At 46.4% G+C, this 20,024-nt stretch overlaps 1 protein-coding gene across 2 annotated transcripts in view; it reads right to left on the bottom strand.

Annotated features, from left to right (window-relative positions):
- The window catches only part of plcd1a (phospholipase C, delta 1a), a 122,472-nt gene that overhangs the window by 37,706 nt on the left and 64,742 nt on the right, over positions 1 to 20,024 (bottom strand). The gene's annotated exons all lie outside the window — the stretch shown is intronic.

The raw sequence follows: 20,024 nt of genomic DNA on the forward strand, positions 1-20,024 counted from the left end.
TCCATAACCTCCTCCAGCCCCACACCCCACATAATATCTGCACTCCGTTAATTCTGGCCTCTTGTACATTCCTAATTGTAATCACTTCATCATTGGTGGCTGTGCCTTCAACTGCCTGGGCCCCAAGTTCTGGAATTCCCTCCCTATACCTCTCCGCCACTCCACCTCACATTCCTCCTTTAAGACACTTGTTAAAACCCACATCTCTGACCAGGTTTTTTTCTTTTGACCTAATAATAACTCCCTACATGGCTCAGTGTCATACTTTGTTTCATAAAGCCACCTTAGAGTGTTTCATTACATTAAGGGTGCTATATAAATACAAGTTGTTCTATTGTGACTCCGTTTCGGTGTTGTAGCACCATCTCTGAAAGGGCTCCCCCTGAGTTTAGGAGAGTGGGATTGACAAGTTTGCAGAAAGAGCTTTCGAATAAAAAGTTAAACCAGGATATAAATGCCATGGCACTATTCCAAAAAGAGTAGGACGTTCTTCTGCCATTCTTCTGTCCAGTGTTTATCTCTCAACCATCACCACCATAAACAGATCAACTGCTCATTGTACATAAACAGCAAAAGGAAATCAATTAGAAACTGTTTGCCTACAAAGCCAATGACTGCATGCAAAACTAAGAGCTGGCTCTGAAGCACTTTGGGTTCATTTGGAGGATGGGAAGGGTGCCATATAAATGCAAGTTCCTTTTTTGTTCCTCCCCCAACATAGGGGCCTATCAACAGAAGTAAAGGAGGTTATTTAAAAACAAAAAAGGGGTTTCTCCTTACTTACACTATCAAAATCCTTTATGATTATGAAGGGGAGAAGGTGGCTTAGTGGCAATATCACTGGATTAGTAATTCAGAATCCTCTGGGGACATGGGACCATGACATTAATTCAATTAAAATGATAAAGCTGGTCTCAGTAATGGTGAGCATGATTGTTCAATGTCCTTTTCAGAAGGAAATTTGCCATCCTTAACTGCCCTTTGAAATGTCCTAGCAACATTCGGTTCAAGGGCAACAAAAGCTGGCCTTGCCAGTGCCATGCACATCCTGTAGACTCCCTTGTCAATCAAAAACCTAACTCAGCTTTGAATATATTCAATAAAGCTGGCTCCAAAATAACTATTTGGATAGAGCCCTAATGCAATCAATGCTGCCATTGATAGAACTCTTATACAACTTGCTTGTCTTAATTACCTTCTGTTATTCTACTTGAATGGGGGCCATGGTGGTTGGGGTGGGAGGAGGGGCATGTGAAACTTTCTCTGCATTACTCTGCTCGACCTCCTGCAGCCTCCTATCAGACTCTAATGGCTGAAATTCAAAAGGCATATCGCAAGTCAAACAGAGATGGGGATATCACGGGTAGCCAGATTTCCTGACTCCCTCCGAGCTTCCCAACGCTCACAGATTGGGACCTGACCCCTGACTCAAGTGCTTTCAGAGCCTTCTAGCCACTTCACGGACGCCGAGGTGACGTGAGATCCCCAATTCCTGTCAACCCCACACATGGTTGCGGCAATTTGGAAGTGAGAGCCACTGAGCGCTGGTCCTCGTACAGTCTTACGAGGTCTCTTGAGGTCCAGCTGGGGTTGCCAACACTACAGAAATGCCCTGGAGTCTCCAGAAATTAAAGATACATCTCCCAGGCACTGTTGTGGGAAACACCCGGGAGAAAAATCAGAGAGTGCGTATGAATAAAAAACTGCACTTTTTAATTTTCATAGTTGGGGGAAAGATGGCTGTTTGTTACATATCCTTTCCCCCTCCTTTCCAAACACAGGCATAACTCAAATTCACACATTCCTATCCAACCAAAGAAACACAACTTGCATTTATATAACGCCTTTCACCACCTCAAGAGGCCCCAAATGATCATTGAAGTACTTTTGAAGTGTAGCCATACGAACATATGAATTAGGAACAGGAGTAGACTATTCAGCCCCTCGAGCCTGCTCCGCCATTCAATAAGATCATGGCTGATCTGACAATGTCCTTAACTCAACGTTCCTTCTTACCCTCTATACCCTTTGATTCCCTTATTAATCGAGAATCTTATCTACCTTCGCCTTAAAAACATTCAACGATCCTGCCTCCATCATTCCCTGGGGAAGAGAGTTCCGCAGACCCACAGCTCAAAAAATTTCTCCTCATCTCCGTCTTAAATGGGAGACCCCTTATTTTTAAACCGTACCTCCTAGGTCTAGTCCCTCCCACAAGGGGAAACGTCCTTTCAGCATCCGCCCTGTCAGGATCTTATATGTTTCAATAAGATCACCTCTCATTCTTCCAAACTCCAATGGATACAGGCCCAACCTGTGCAAATTTTCCTCACAAACAGCCCCTTCAGCCCAGGAATCAGTTGAGTGAATCTTCTCTGAAGTGCTTCTAATGCACTGTTATAGTGTAGAAAATGCAGCAGCTAATTTGTGCACAGCAAGCTCCCACAAACAGCAATGTGATAATAACCAAGTAATCTGTTTATTTAGTGATTTTTCGGTCAAGGAATAAATATCGGCAGGACACCGGGGAAACCACATTGTTTTTCTTTGAAATAGTGCCTTTGGATCTTTAATATCCACCTCAGAGAGCAGATGGGGCCTGAGTTTAGCGTCTCATCTGAAATAACTCAGAGTGCAGCACTCCCTCAGCACTGCAACTGGGAGCGACAGCCTGGGTTTGGCGCTCCAGGCTCAGGGATGGATGGGGCTTTGACCCTGGGCATTCTGACGAGCGCAGCAGTCAGTGGTGAATGAGTGAAATCAGTGTCACAGATCGGGTCAGTACGGGTGATGCAGGGTGGGAATGGGATCCCGCGCTGATTTGGACGGAGGAGTGCAGCCTCTCGAGTCGTGGGTGGAACAAAGTACGCTGCATCTCCCGAAATAAAAACAAGGGCAGCCCAGGCAGCTTGGAGAGCCTCCAAGGACAGGAAGAGCAGGTCAGAGGTTCCAGCAGGGCCACGCAAAACATTCCCTGAAGGAAATGGATAGAGCAGATGAGATAACCAGGGGCCGTTCCAGACTTGCAGAGCCCTGCCATTTAAAGGGGAAATCAGCCACTTAAAACATAGTAATCGCTTTCTCTCCCTGCAGCCCTCTCTTGTTCAATGCTAATGTTTCATCACATGGGAGTGTGGGTCAACCTACGTTACTGCAGAACACAGCAGTCCCCGCCCTGCCCCCTTTCATAACATGCACTTAAGCAATTCTTTTTTAAACCTGGGGTCACGGTTGTGTCGAGAGAGGACCCCCTGGCTGGTTACTACCCCCTCCCTTACATGCTAGCACCGAGCCTGGGTAGGGGGGCGCAGGGGAGCACTCTGCCTGTAGGAGGGTTTTCTGCTGATCCCATCTGCGCTGTTTGTGTGCAGTAAAATGCAAATTCAGCATTTTGCACAACGCCCTTGTAAGAGGGGCCTGGCCAAAATTTATCCCTCGACATGACTTAAAAAATTAATTTGGTCATTACCACATTGCTGCTTGGTGGGAGCTTGCTGTGCACAAATTGGCTGCTGTCTTTCCTGCAATACGATAGTGATGACACTTTAAAAGCACTTCATTGGCTGCAAAGGGCTTTGAAGGTCTGAAGGGCACTAGATCGTAGGGCTGGGTTTTGAGGGGCATTGTATTGTGGGGCACCAGCGGGAACTGGCTGGCAGACCCCAGTGAAGGGCTGGGGGAGGGGTGAGGGGGTGGGGAGGGGGGTGCTGGGTGTGAGAGATCAGAGGGAGCGGGTTAAAGGCGGAGGGGTGGGTGGGTGGGTATGACCCTGGGGTGGCTGCATCCAATAAGCACAGGGGACCCGCAAAGGAGGTTTCCACCCCTCGCCCGATACCAGCCTATACAGTAGAACCTAACCAGCTACCCACTTGGCCTGAACCACCTCCTGTTGTGGGTAAAACAGCAGTGGAGGGGGGAGACGACGCACCTGAGTGGTCAATCGTTGGCCTTCAATAGGTCCAAGGGTGGGTGGGCTGCCCAAAGCCTCCACCACCCACTGTAAATTGGAATACAGGTTAGGGTCAGGGGAGAAGACAGTGGGAAAGCCCCGGGCTGAATTTTATGACCCCACTACCGCACCCCCGCCCCTCTCCCTGGCCTTCAAATGCCAGAATTCTTACAGCACAGAAGAAGGTCATTCGGTTCCAGGTGCTGTCTTTGTAAATGCAAACTGCCATTTATACTGCCTTGCCAAACGTGCTCACTCTGACTGTGGCAAGAATCAGAGAGAGTTTACTGTATGGAGCAATCGCCTTGCCTGCTGGATGCTGCTATGACATCTCTCTGCAGCTCAGCAAGTCTGTGCCAGGACTGAGATAGGGACAGGGGTGGGAGAGGAACTGCACGTTCTCTCCTTGAGCCCACATGCTCCACCACTTTTCCCTTCAACACCCATGGCCTTTCACAGCCTGGGTGGGAGAGCGCGAGGCTTCGGCCTGTGTTGCCGGCACATTTCTAGGCTCACCGCCACCTGAAAAACTGGCTTTGCCCGGCTGCTTGAGGCCAAATTAATATCATGACTTGTCTTGATGTATTTCTGAGCTTTCCCAGTGAGCCAAGCACATCCCAGCCTCAATCTGCATGGACCATGTGCACTGGGGTTGGTCCAATCTCGGCCAAGGCCGCAGCCGAACAGTCACTGTCTAAGTGTAAGGTAATAGGGCCCCACCCACTTCTCTGCTCTCCTTGAATAGCGGCTGTGTGAATTTTTGTATCTGCCAAGAGGGCAGCAGGGCCCTCAGTTTAAGGTTGCGACTGAGATGATAGTGTAATGGTAATGGCAATGGACTAGGAATCCTGAGGCCCAGGCTTTTTAAAAATTATTCTTTCACGGAATGTGGGTGTTGCTGTCAAGGCCGGCATTTGTTGCCCATCCCTAATTTCCCTTGAACTGCGTAACTTGCTAGGTTATATCAGAGGGCAGTTAAGAGTTAACCACATTGCTGAGGACCTGGAGTCACACGTAGGCCAGACCAGGTAAGGATGGCAGATTTCCTTCCCTAAAGGGCATTAGTGAACCAGATGGGTTTTTACAACAATCAGCAATGGTTTCTTCATCATTAAACACATTTAATTCCAGATTTTTTTTTTTAATTGAATTCAAATTGCACCATCTGCCATGGTGGAATTTGAACCCAGGTCCCCCAGAGCATTGATCCGGGTCTCTGGATTACCGATCTGGTGATAATACCAGTACGCCATCACCTGCCTCTCCCCATCAGCTCTGGGGATATGGGTTCAAATCCCACCACAGCATCAGGTGGAATTTCAATTCAATTAATAAATCTGGAATATAAAGCGAGTCTCAGTAATGGTGACCACGAAGCTATCATTGATTGCTGTAAAAACCCATCTGGTTCACGAATGCCCTTTAGGGAAGGAAATCTGCCATCCTTACCTGGTCTGGCCTACATGTGACTCCAGGCCCACAGCAATGTGGTTGACTCTTAGTTGCCCTCTGAAATGCCCTAACAATCCACTCAGTTCAAGGGAAATTAGGGATGGGCAACAAATGCTGGCTCAGCCAATGACACCCACATCCCATGAAATAATAAAGAATAAATAAATAAATAATATGGCACCTCCCAGTGGTGCGGCACTCCCTCGGTACTGCACTGGACTATCGGTTTAGGTTGTGTGCTCATGCCTTTACTCTCCACATTCCTTGCGTTCCCATTTCAGCCCTGACAATGTCCAATGTGTTAGATGAACTTCAGCTATTTTCTCAGCCTGAATGCTCTTCTATTCCAGCTGTGTCTGCCCCTTTAAATTCACCCCTCCCCCACCTTCCTCTGGGTTAGGATTCCTCAAATTCCAGTGATTATTGGCTAAATGTACCATTTCTTCCACTTCCCGTCATGCCCCTGGTTCTTGCCTGCCAAGCACACAAACCAGCTTTATTTTGTTGAATGAATTTCAGCCACTGAGCATTTGTTCCTCTGCGTTAGAGTGAATGTATGGAAAATGCCGGAAGGAAAATATCATCCAGCCTGGCCCCATACTCCTCGCGATCAAGATATTCCCTGTTCACCCGTGCCCCTTGGGAATAGCAGAAAAGCAGATAAAAGCCATGGCCAACTGGAAGGAAAAGAAAAAAACCCAAAAAATTCTTCTCTGACCACCAACCCCCATCCCCCCCACCCCACCCCCACCCGCCAAAAGTGATGGAGACCACACGAACCAACTTCAGAGAATCACAGAATAATGGCATAGAAGGAGGCCATTTGGCCCATCGTGTCTGCACCAGCTCTCCAAATGAGCAACTTCTGTTAATTGGTACCTAATGTAACTTAATGGCATCCTCCTGGCTTTGCGTTGCTATGCACACACACTTGCCACATCTAACATCGGATTTCTCTCAACCCCTTGTCCCTCCATTCCACCGTCAACTGACACTCATTCAGCCACATTACACCTGCCTCCGGAATTCTCCATCTCTTTCCAACTTTCAAATCCCTACTCTTGGTTCCTCTGCACAACGCCTCTCTCTGTTCACCACATTGCTTTCTTCCAACTTCACAACTTCGCCCGTGTCACTTACATCCTAATCCGTGCCTTAATCACCTCGGGACCTGACATCTCCAGTGCCTCACTATCCGGCATCCTCATGTCAATTTAGGGGAAACGGTGATGTGATGATAATGTCACTGGATTAGTAATCTGGAGGCACCAGGCTCATGATCTGGGGGACAAGGGTTCAAAACCCACCCTGGCAGCTGGTGGAATTTTAATTCAATTAATAAATCTGGAATATAAAGCCAGTCTCAATATGGTAACCATGAAACTATCATTGATTGCAATAAAAACCCATCTGGTCCATTAGTCCTTTAGAGAAGGAAATCTGCCATCCTTGCCTAGTCTGGCCAAGATGTGACCCCAGACCCACAGCAATGTGGTTAACTGTTAATTGCCCTCTGAAATGGCCTAACAATCCACTCAGTTCAAGGGCAATTAGGGATTGGTAACAAATGCTGGCCTTGCCAGCGATGCCCCCCTCCCATGAAAGAATTTTTAAAAACTGTCACAAAGTTCCCCTCCCGCTTTTCAAATCCCTCAACCTGCCCTACCTTACTATTGTCCTCCTGCCTTTACAGCACAGCATTTCCAAGAATTTCCTTCCCTCACCATCAGTGGGCACTTTTTCAGCCTCACTCCTGCAGCCTCTGGAGTTCTCTGTAGTCAGTTCCCATGCCCATCTCTCAAAAATCACTTTGATCATGTCTGCAGTTGCACATTTTCGCCTCTCCATCACCTCCCCGTCCCCATGCTTGATGCCACCATATTATATTTCTCCACTCCCCGGCTTTCCTTCTTATTGTAAAAATATCCAACAGGTCTACCTGGTTTGTGAGGTGCGCTGAATACGTGCAAGAGGTTAGAACTTAATTTTTTAACTTATTTGAATGTCAGATTTGCACATTATTTTTGTAATGTTTGATCAACTTACTAAAACCTTTCAAGCTGGACCTTGCTTTTGTGAAAGATTTCTTAACTTATTTTTCGTCGTTCACTCATTTATTGCTCATCCCAAGTTGCCCTTGAGGAGGTGGTGGTGAGCTGCCTTCTTGAACCGCTGCAGTCCATGTGGCGTAGGTACACCCACAGTGCTGTTAGGGAGGGAGCTCCAGCATTTTGACCCAACGACAATTTCATAAGCACAGATTGACAGATATGTCATGATCTAATTGTTAATGCTGGTTTGAATTGAAAGCAAGTGCTATGGATAAGAGTTCACAGTACGAGAAGCTGCTTTACGAATAATCACAGAATCTCTCCCTCCCCATTCGAGATTAGAACTGTGAAGAGGCAGCTAACCTGCTGGCCAAGCTACTGACCAGTATTTTGGTCACCTTACTTATGGAGGGACACACTTGCATTGGAAGCAATTCAGAGAATGTCCACCAAGCTGATTTCTGGGATGAGGGGTTTGCCTTGTGAGGAAAGGTTGAGCAGGTTGGGCTGATACTCGTTGGACTTTAGAAAAATGAGAGGTGATCTTATTGAAACATTCAAGATTCTGAGGAGGGCCTGACAGGGTGGATACTGAGAGGATGTTTGCTCTTATGGGGGAATCTAGAACTAGAGGGCGGAGTTTAAAAATAAGGGCGTCTCCCATTTAAGACTGAGGTAAGGAGAATTTTTTTCTCTTAGAAGGTCATTTGTCTGTGGAATTCTCGTCCCCAGCGACCAGTGGAGGTTGAGTCATTCAATATTTTTAAGGCTAAGTTAGACAGATTCTTGTCTGACAAGGGAGTCAAAGGGTATGGGTGAGGGTTGGGGGTGGTAGGTGCAGTAGACAGGAAAGTGGAGTTGAGGCTACAATCAGATCAGCCATGATCTTATTGAATGGTGGAGCAAGCTTGATGGGTTGAATGGCCTACTCCTTATTTTTTATGTTCTTATTCAAACTCCTGGTCACAATGCAACAACTTTTGGCGAGAGTTTATCACAAGTGGCTGCTTTCCAATACCTGTCCTCGGGTGTGCACTCCTGCAACTTGTCCACCTCCGACTGGGTAACTAGAATTAATCTTGCTGGCAGAGCAGTGGGCCCAACCCATGAATCAAAAGCAAACACCAGTCAGGGAAAATGAGAGAAACAGAGTACTTCATCACCCCTCTGCCAAGCCACAGTGCTTTTGTGTCCAGAACATTAGAACTGCCTCCATTAGAAATGCTTTTATCTTTAGCAGCACACACAGGTAAACTCAGACTCGTTTGTGTAGCTACATTGTTGGACTGATACTATCATCCTTGCTCTGGCCTCCACTTTATTTGCTATCAGGATATAGCTGGGGTTGGCATTTATTGCTAATTAATTCAAGGGACATGGGAGTCGCTGGCTATCGGCCTGCATTTATTGTCTAATTCTCTTCAAGCAGGCGGTGGTGAGCTGCCTTCTTCAGCTGCTGCAGTCCATGTTTTTTAAAAATTCATTCATGGGATGTGGGCATCGCTAGCTGGGCCAGCATTTATTGCCCATCCCTAATTGCCCTTGAGAAGGTGGTGGTGAGCTGCCTTCGCGAACCGCTGCAGTCCATGTGTGTAGGTACACCCACAGTGCTGTTAGGGAAGGAGTTCCAGGATTTTGACCCAGCGACAGTGAAGGAACAGCAATATATTTCCAAGTCAGAATGGTGAGGGACTTGGAGGGGAACTTCCAGGTGGTGGTGTTCCCATGTGTCTGCTGCCCGTGTCCTTCTGGTTGGTAGTGGTTGTGGGTTTGGAAGGTGCTGTCTAAGGAGCCTTGGCGAGTTCCTGCAGTGCATCTTGTAGACGGTACACACTGCTGCTACTGTGTATTGGAGATGGAGAGTGAATATTTAAGGTGGTAGATGGGGTACCAAACAAGTGTTATTGGAGCCGCACTCATCCAGGCAAGTGGAGGGTATTCCATTACACTCCTGACTTGTGCCTTGTAAATGGTTGACAGGCTTTGGGGAGTCAGGAGGTAAGTTACTCACTGCAGAATTCCCAGCCTCTGACCTGCTCTTGTAGCCACAGTATTTATATGACTGGTCCAGTTCAGTTTCTGGTCAATGGTAACACCCAGGATTCAGCGATCATAATGCTGTTGAATGTCAAGAGGAGATGATTAGGTTCTCTCGTTAGAGACGGTCATTGCCTGGCGCTTGTGGCGTGTGAATGTTGCTTGCCACTTATTAGCCCAAGCTTGACTGTTGACCAGGTCTGCTGCATAAGGACATGGACTGCTTCAGTATGAGGAGTTGCAAATGGTGCTGAACATTGTGCAATCATCAGCAAATATCCCCACTTCTGATCTTATGATGGAGGAAAGGTCATTGATGAAGCAATTGTAGATGGTTAGGCCCAGGACACTACCCTGAGGAACTTCTGAAGTGATGTCCTGGGGCCTCCAACAACTAGAACCAACTTCCTTTGGGCTAGGTATCACTCCTACCAGTGGATTTTTTTCCCCCTGATTCCCATTGACTTAGATTTTCCTGTTCCGTGATGCAACACTTGGTCAATGCTGGCTTGATATCAAGGGAAGTTACTTGCGTTTCTGGAATTCAGCCACAATTGGACAAGATTGTAATGAGGTCTGGTAACTGAGTGGCACTGGCAGAACCCAAACTGAGCAGGTTATTGATCAATAAGTGCGGTTTGATGGCTTTTTTTATTCATCCATGGGATTTGGGCTTCGCTGGCTGGGCCAGCATTTATTGCCCTTGAGAAGGTGGTGGTGAGCTGCCTTCTTGAACCACTGCAGTCCATGTGGTGTAAGTACACCCACAGTGCTGTTAGGGAGGGAGTTCCAGGATTTTGACCAAGCGACAATAAAGGAACGGTGATATATTTCCAAGTCAGGATGATGAGTGGCTTGGAGGGGAACCTGCAGTTGGTGGTGTTCCCATCTATCTGCTGCCTTTGTCCTTCTAGATGATAGTGGTCGTGGGTTTGGAAGGTGCTGTCTAAGGAGACTTGGAGAATTTCTGTAGTGCATCTTGTAGATGGTACACACTGCTGCTACTGTGTGTCGGTGGTGGAGGGAGTGAATGTTTGTGGATAAAGTGCCAATCAAGCGGGCTGCTTTGTACTGGATGGTGTCAAGCTTCTTGTGTGCTGTGGGAGCTGCACTCATCCAGGCAAGTGGGGAGTATTCCATCACACTCCTGACTTGTGGTTTGTAGATGAGGCACAGGCTTTGAGGAGTCAGGAGGTGCGTTACTCGCTGCAGGATTCCTAGCCTCTGACCTGCTCTTGTAACCATAGTATTTATATGGCTAGTCAAGTTCAGTTTCTGGTCAATGGTAACCCCTAGGATGTTGATAGTGGGGAATTCAGCGATGGTTATACCATTGAACGTCATGGGGCGATGGTTAGATTCTCTCATGTTGGAGATGGTCATTCCCTGAACTTGTGTGGCACGAATGTTACTTGCCACTTGTCAGCCCAAGCCTGGATATTGTCCAGATCTTGCTGCATTTGGACATGGACTGTTTCAGTATCTGAGAAGTCGTGAATGGTGCTGAACATTGTGCAATCATCAGCGAACATCCCCACGTCTGACCTTATGATGGAAGGAAGGTCATGGATGAAGCAGCTGAGTCTGAACAACAAGATTTCATAGCTTCCAAAATCTGCCCAGCCGCCAGTTTGACCTGCAAGTTCCCTGGAATGAGTGTAAACTGATAGATGCTTTAGTCTTGGTGTTAGATGGTTGGTAATACTTCTGTTTAAGAGGTGTTCAAAATCATAAGGGGTTTTAACTGAGTAAATAGAGAAACTGTTCCTATTGGTGGGAAAATCAGTTAGTAAGCAGAGGACACAGATTTAAGGTCATTGGCAAAAGAAGGGGCTACATGAGAAAAAAAGGTATGTTGTGCCGATCTGCAATGTGCTGCCTGAAATGGCAATGGAAGCAGATTCAACAATAACTTTTTAAAAGAAATTGGATAAACGCTTGAAGGTGCCAGGTAAGCAGGGCTATGGGGAAAGGGCAGGAGAGTGCAACTCAGCTTCTAACCTCATTACAGCCTTGGTTCAAACATGGCTATCGAATAGAAGACAGAGAGTTGGGATAAGGGGGGACATTTTCAGGATGACAACCTGTAACTAGTAGAGTGCCATAGGGATCAGTGCTGGGGCCACAATTATTTACAATATATATTAATGACTTGGATGAGGGAAGTGAATGTACTATCGCCAAGTTTGCCGATGACACAAAAATAGGTGGGAAGGCAAGTAGTGAGGATGACACAAGGAGTCTGCAGTGGGATATAGACAGATTAAGTGAGTGGGCCAAAACTTGGCAAATGGAATATAACGTGGGAAAATGTGATGCATTTTGACAGGAAGAACAGAGGAGCTGAATATTATTTAAATGGAGAAAGACTGCAGAAAGCTGCAGCACAGAGGGATTTGAAGATCCTCGTGCATGAATCACAACAAGCTAACATACAAGTTCTGCAAATATTAGGGAAGGCAAATGGAATGTTGGCCTTTATTTCAAAGGGAATGGAGTATAAAAATAGGGAAGCCTTGCTAAAACTATACAAGGCACTCATTAGACCACACCTAGAATATTGTGAACCGTTTTGGTCCCCTTATCTAAGGAAAGATTTTGTGGCATTGGAGGCAGTCCAGAGAAGGTTTACTAGGTTGATTCCGAGAATGGAGGGATTTTCTTATGGAGGAGTGGTTGAGTAGGTTGGGCCTATACTCATTGGAATTTAGAAGAATGAGAGGTGACCTTATTGAAACACAAGATTTTTAGGGGGCTTGGCAGGGTAAATGCTGAGAGGTTGTTTCCCCTTCTGGGAGAGTCTAGGACCGGAGGGCATAATCTCAGAGTAAGGGATCGCCCATTTAAGACAGAATGGAGGAGGAATTTCTTCTCTCAGAGGGTAGTGAATCTGTGGAATTATTTACCGCAGAGGGCCGTTAAGTATATTCAAGCTGAAATAGACAGATTTTTAATCAGTAAAGGAATCAAGGGCTGTGGGAAAAAGGCAGACAAGTAGAATTGAGGATCATCAGATTGGCCATGATCTCATTGAACGCCAGAACAGACTCGATGGGCCGAATGGCCTACTTCTGCTTCTACGTCTTATGGTCTCAGGGACAAAAGAGATGAACTTCAGGTGAGGTGAGTGACTGCCCTTGACATCAAGGTACCATTTCTGTACTGTTCCAGTACAGCTACAACACTGGCATCTACCTGGCTGTGTGAAAAAGAAAACGAAAAGAGAGGCTTTTAGCAGGTACATGGGGAGCAAATCAGCGGAGGCATTAGTGGAGTACAGACAGTGCAGGGTGGAGCTTAAGAAAGCAATTCGGAGAGCAAAGAGGGGATATGAGAAAGCTCGGGCTGGTAATAGTAGGGAAAATCCCAAGATATTCTGTAAGTATATAAGTGGGAAGAGGATAACCAGGAAAACAGTAGGGCCCATTAGGGACCAAGGGGGCAATCTACGGGTGGAGCCAGAGGACATCGGTAGAGTGTTGAACGAATACTTCACATCCGTCTTCACCCAAGAGAATGAGGATGAAGGTATGGAACTCGGGGAGAGAGACTGCGAGGTTCTTAAGCAAATTGATATAGGGAGTGACAAGGTATTGGAGGTGTTGGCAGGCTTAAAAGTGGACAAATCTCCAGGTCTGGATGATTTGTGTCCCAGGCTGCTGAGGGAGGCAAGGGAGGAGATCGCAGGGGCTCTGACCCGAATTTTTAATTCCTCTCTGGCCACGGGGGAGGTGCCAGAGGACTGGAGAACAGCTAATGTGGTTCCGCTATTTAAGAAGGGTTGTACAGATAAGCCAAGGAACTATAGGCCAGTGAGCCTCATGTCAGTGATAGGGAAACGATTGGGGAAAATTCTGAAGGAGAGAATCTATCTCCACTTGGAGAGGCAAGGTTTGATCAGGGATAGTCAGCATGGCTTTGTCAGAGGGAGGTCATGCCTAACAAATTTGATTGAATTTTTTGAGGAGGTGACCAGGTGTGTAGATGAGGGTAGTGCAGTTGTTGTAGTTTATATGGATTTCAGCAAAGCCGTTGACAAGGTCCCACATGGGAGACTTATGAAGAAGGTAAATGCACATGGGATACAGGGTAATTTGGTAAGGTGGATTCAAAATTGGCTTAGTTGTAGGAAACAGAGGGTGATGACAGAAGGATGCTTTAGTGACTAGAAGGCAGTGTCCAGTGGCGTACCACAGGGATCTGTGTTGGGTCCCCTATTATTCGTCATTTATATAAACGACATAGGTGACTATGTGGGGGGGTAGGATTAGTAAGTTTGCGGATGACACAAAGATTGGTCGGGTGGTTAACAATGAGGTTGAGTGTCTTGAGCTACAGGAAGACATAAACGGGATGGTCAAATGGGCAGATAAGTGGCAGGTGGAATTTAACCCTGAAAAGTGTGAGGTGATACACTTTGGAAGGAGTAATTTGACAAGGAAGTATTCAATGAACGGCATGACACTAGAAAGTTCTGAGGAACAAAGGGACCTTGGCGTGTGTGTCCATAGATCTCTGAAGGCCGGGGGGCATGTTAGTGGGGTGGTGAAAAAGGCATATGGGACACTTGCCTTTATCAATCGAGGCACAGGTTACAAAAGTAGGGAGGTCATGTTGGAGTTGTATAGAACCTTAGTGAGGCCACAGCTGGAGTACTGTGTGCAGTTCTGGCCGCCACATTATAGGAAGGATGTGATTGCACTGGAGGGGGTGCGAAGGAGATTCACTAGGATGTTGCCTGGGATGAAACATTTAAGTTATAAAGAGAGGTTGGATAGACTTGGGTTGTTTTCCTTGGAGCAGGCAAGACTGAAGGGCGACCTGATTGAGGTGTACAAGATTATGAGTGGCATGGACAGGGTGGATAGGGAGCAGCTGTTCCCCTTAGTTGAAGGGTCAGTCACAAGGGGGCATAAGTTCAAGGTGAGGGGCAGGAGTTTTAGGGGGGATGTGAGGAAAAACTTTTTTACCCAGAGGGTGGTGACGGTCTGGAATGCGCTGCCTGGGAGGGTGGTGGAGGCGGGTTGCCTCACATCCTTTAAAAAGTACCTGGATGAGCACTTGGCACGTCATAACATTCAAGGCTATGGGCCAAGTGCTGGTAAATGGGATTAGGTAGGAAGGTCAGGTGATTCTCACATGTCGGTGCAGACTCGATGTGCCGATGGGCCTCTTCTGCACTGTGATTTTGTGGAAAGTTGCCCAGGTATGTCCTGTACACAAAAAGCAGGACAAACCACAACGAACGGATCAAATCTAAGCTCTGCAGTCCTGCCACATCCAGTCATGAATGCTGGTGGACAATCAAATAACTCACTGGAGGAGGAGGCTCCACAAATATCCCCATCCTCAATGATGGAGGAGCCCAGCACAGCTGCAAAAGATAAGGCTGAAGCATTCGCAACAATCTTCAGCCAGAAGTGCCGAGTGGATGATCCATTTCGGTCTCCTCCGGAGGTCCCCAGGATCACAGGTGCCAGTCTTCAGCCAACTCGATTCACTCCTCGTGATATCAAGAAACAGCTGAAGGCACTGGATACTGCAAAGCCTATGGGCCCTGGCAATATGCCGGCAATGGTACTGAAGACTTGTGCTCCTGAACTTGCTGCGCCCCTAGCCAAGCTGTTCCAGTACAGTTACAACACTGGCATTTACCTGGCTATATAGAAAATTGCCCAGGTATGTCCTGTACATAAAAAGCAGGAGAAATCCAACCTGGCCAATTATCGCCCCATCAGTCTGCTCTCCATCATCAGTAAAGTAACGGAAGGGGTCATCAACAGTGCTATCAAGTGGCACTTGCTTAGCAATAACCTGCTCACTGATGCTCAGTTTGGCTTCCATCAGGTCCACTCAGCTCCTGACCTTGTCTGAACCAAGGCTGTAACATGGACAAAAGAGCTGAACTCCCGAGGTGAGGTGAGAGTGACTGCCCTTGACATCAAGGCAGCATTTGATCGAGTGTGGCATCAAGGAGCCCTAGCAAAACTGGAGTCAATGGAAATCAGGAGGAAAACTCTCCATTGGTTGGAGTCATTCTGAGCACAAAGGAAGATAGTTGTGGTTGTTGGAGGTCAGTCATCTCAGCTCCAGGACATCACTGCAGGAGTTCCTCAGGGACGTATCCTAGGCCCAACCATCTTCAGTTGCTTCATCAATGACGTTCCTTCCATCATAAGGTCAGAAATGGGGATGTTCGCTGATGATTGCACAATGTTCAGCACCATTCGCAACTCCTCAGATATTGATGCGGTCCATGTCCGAATGCTGCAAGACCTGGACAATTTCCAGGCTTGGGCTGACAAGTGGCAAGTAACATTCACAGCACACAAGTGTTAGGCAATGACCATCTCCAATAAGAGAGAATCCAACCATTTCCCCCTGATGTTCATTGGCATTACCATCTCTGAATTCCCCACTGTCAACATCCTGGGGGTTACCATTGACCAGAAACTGAACTGGACTAGCCATATAAATACTGTAGCTGCAAGAGCAGGTCAGAGGCTGGGAATTGTGCGACGGGTAACTCGCCTCCTGACTCAGCAAAGCCTGTCCACCATCTACAAGGTACAAGTCAGGAGTATGATGGAATACTCCCCACTTGCCTGGATGAGTGCAGCTCCCACAACACTGAAGAAACTTGAGACCGTCCAGGACAAAGCAGCCTGCTTGATTGGCACCCCATCCACAAACATTCACTTCCTCACCACCGACGCACAATAGCAGCAGTGTGTACCATCTACAAGATGCACTGCAAGAATTCACCAAGGCTCCTTCGACAGCACCTACCAAACCCACAATCACTACCATCTAGAAGGACAAGGGTAGCAAAAAAATGGGAAAACCACCACCTGAAGTTCCCCTCCAAGTCACTCACCATCCTGACTTGGAAATATATCGCCGTTCCTTCACTGTCGCTGGGTCAAAATCCTGGAACTCCCTCCCTAACAGCACTGTGGGTGTACCTACACCACATGGACTGCAGTGATTCAAGAAGGCAGCTCACCACCACCTTCTCAAGGGCAACTAGGGATGGCAATAAATGCTGGCCCAGCCAGCGAAGCCCACATCCTGTGAATGAATAATAAAACAAAAATTTGACCGAGTGCATCAACAAGAAGCATCAGATACTGAAGCTGTCCATGCCCATATACAGCAAGATCCGGAAAGCATACCTTCTTCAGATGTTAATTGGCAATTAACATTCATGCCAAACAAGTGCCAGGCAATGACCATCTCTCAATGGCATTACCATCGCTGAAAACCCCTATCAACAACCTGGGGGTTAGCATTGACCAGAAACTGAACTGGACTAGCCATATAAATGCTGTGGCTACAAGACAGGTCAGAGGCTAGGAATCCTGCGGTGAGTAACTCACCTCCTGACTCCCCAAAGCCTGTCCACCATCTACAAAGCTCAAGTCAGGGGTGCGATGGAATACTCTCCACTTGCCTGCATGAGTATAGCTCCAACAACATTTAAGAAGCTTGACACTATCCAGGACAAAGCAACCCACTTGATTGACACCACATCCACAAACATTCACTCCCTCCACCACTGACGAACAGTGGCAGCAGTGTGTACCATCTACAAGATGCACTGCAGAAACTCACCAAGGCTCCTTAGACAGCACCTTCCACGACTGCTACCATCTGGAAGGACAAGGGCAGAATACATGGGAACACAGCCACTTGGAAGTCTCCTCCAAGTCACTCACCATCCTGACTTGGAAATACATGTCCATTCCTTCACTGTTGGTGGGTCAAAACACTGGAACAACCTCTCCAACAACATTACCTGCACCACATGGACTGCAGTGGTTCAAGAAGGCAGATCACCACCACCTTCTCAAGGGCAATTGGGGATGGGCAATAAATACTGGCTAAGCCAGCAACACCCACACCCTGTAAACGAATAAAAAAAATAATTAGCTGGCACAGGAATGATGGACCCAATGGTCATCTCCTGCATTGCATCAATTTACTATGGTGGGACAGTGGATGATTCTTTAACCTGTGTGGGGATAAGTGGTGGGATTTTTGAAAGTTTTTTTTGTATTCATTTTCAGACGCAATAATATGCTTTTTAAATTATAGAGCTCTGACGTGTTAGAGATTAAACAAGCCACCAGTGAGATTTATAAACCAGCTTAGAAATGTAAAGACAGTAAGATTGTCTATAGATATTTGTAAAAGAGGTTAACAAATTGAGTGTTGGTCCTATAGAAAGTGAGTCTGGGGAGTTATTAATGGAAAACAAGGAGATGGCAGATGAATTGAATGGGTATTTTGCATCAGTCTTCACTATAGAGAATACATGTAACATTCCAGAATAGCTATAAGTCAGGATTTGGAAGGGAGGGAAGAACTCAGGAAAATTACAATCACCAGGGAAGTGGTACCGAGCAAATTATTGGAACTGCAGGTTGACAAGTCCCCAGGTCCTGATGGATTTCATCCTAGGTTCTTAAAAGAAGTGGCTAGTGAGATAGTTGATGCGCTGGTTTTAATTTTCCAAATTTCACAAGATTCAGGAAGGTTCCATTAGATTGGAAAATAGCTAATGTAACTCCTTAATATGTCATAGGGAAAATGTTAGAAGCTATTATTAAAGACCTTAAACACGGCACTTAGATACATTCAAGGTAATCAGGCAGAGTCAGCCTGGCTTTGTGAAAGCAAAATCATGTTTAACCAATTTATTGGAGTTCTTTGAAGAACTAACAGGTACTGTGGATAAAGGGGAACTGGTGAATGTGCTATATGTAGATTTTCAGAAGGCATTTGATACAGTACTTCATTAAAGGTTATTAGGGAAAATAAAAGCTCATGGTGTAGGGGGTAACATATTGGCATGGATAGAAGGTTGGCTAGCTAACAGGAAACAGGGTTGGCACAAACGGGTCATTTACTGGATGGCAGATGTGACGAGTTGTGCGCCACAGGGATCAGTACTGGGGCCTCAACTCTTTATAATTTATATAAATGACTTGGATGAAGGGACCAGTGGTATGGTTGGCAAATTTGCTGATGACACAAAGGTAGGTAGGGAAGTAAGTTGTGAAGAGGACATAAGGAGGCTACAAAAGGATATAGATAAATTTGGTGAGTGGGCAAAAATCTGGCAAGTGTGAGATTGTTCATTTTGGCAGGATGAATAAAGAAAGATGCATATTATCTAAATGGTGAGAGATTGCAGAGCTCTGAAATGCAGAGGGATCCGGGTGTCCTATTGCACGAATCCAAAAAGGTTAGTATGCAGGTGCAGCAAGTAATTTGCAGCAAGTAAGCAAAGCTAATAGAATGTTATCATTTATCGGAAGGGGAAATGAATACAAGAGTAGGGAGTGTTCCTCTCTGCAGATGCTGCCAGACCTGCTGAGTTTTTCCAGGTATTTTTTTAAAATTTTTGTTTTGGTTTTCCAGCATCCGCAGTTTTTTGCTTTTATCAAGAGTAGGGAGGTTATGCTTCAGTTGTACAAGGCACTGGTGAGGCCATATCTGGAATGTACAGTATTGGTCTCCTTATTTAAGGAAAGGTGTAAATACATTGGAAGCAGTTCAGAGAAGGTTTACCAGATTAATACCTGGAATGGGCAGGTTGTCTTATGAGGAAAGCCTGGACAGACTAAGCTTGTATGTGCTGGAGTTTAGAAGAGTAAGAGACAACTTGATTGAAATAGATAAGATCCTGAAGGATCTTGACAGGGTGCATGTGGAGAGGATGTTACCCCTTGTGGGAGAATCTAGAACTAGCGGTCACTGTTTAAAAATAAAGGGGTGGCCCATTCCCCAGATGAGGAAAACTTTTTTCTCTGAGGGTTGCGAGCATTTGAAATTTTCTTCCTCAAAAGGTGGTTGAGACAGAATCTTTGAATGTCTTTAAGGCAGAAGTAGATAAACATGGTAAACATGGGGGTGAAAGGTTTTCAGGGGCAGAGGCTAAAATTAGATTAGCCATGATCTTATTGAATGGTGGAGCAGGCTTGAGGGGCCAAGTGGCCTACTCCTGCTCCTAATTTGTATGTTCATATGTCACCGTCAATCTAATTTGGTTAATGTTTGAAAAGAAAAAGCAACTCATGATTATCGTACTAAATCTGAAAAATTAAGAGTTTATTTCTTGATTTAAGAGCCGTTGGGGTTGCCATGTTTGAGGATACCAGTTGCAGCTTTAATCTCACTGAGCAACTTGACCAGAAGTTGACCAAAGGGAACCACCCCCCACGCCCCCCCCGCCCCCGGCCACCCCCAACACCCCCTCACCTTCAAACACACCAGCAGGGGACCATAAAATCTAGCCCAAGGTTGGGGGTTGCTTCTGTGCAGGGAGCAAAATAAATTCACAGGGACGGTGGCCGAAACCTTGGGAAAGGGGAGGAAGAATCCATGGTGATGGAATTAGAATTCACCAAGGATGGTTGGAAGGGTGATGGATCCATGTGGATGGAGTTGGGAAGGAGGAGGTCTGGAGTTTCCTTTGCGGCTGTTGAAAATCTATCTGAAGCCTCAATAACTCAGCAACCATTAAATAA

Source organism: Cetorhinus maximus, chromosome 3 (genome assembly GCF_964194155.1).
Source record: "Cetorhinus maximus chromosome 3, sCetMax3.hap1.1, whole genome shotgun sequence".
NCBI classification, from domain to species: domain Eukaryota; kingdom Metazoa; phylum Chordata; class Chondrichthyes; order Lamniformes; family Cetorhinidae; genus Cetorhinus; species Cetorhinus maximus.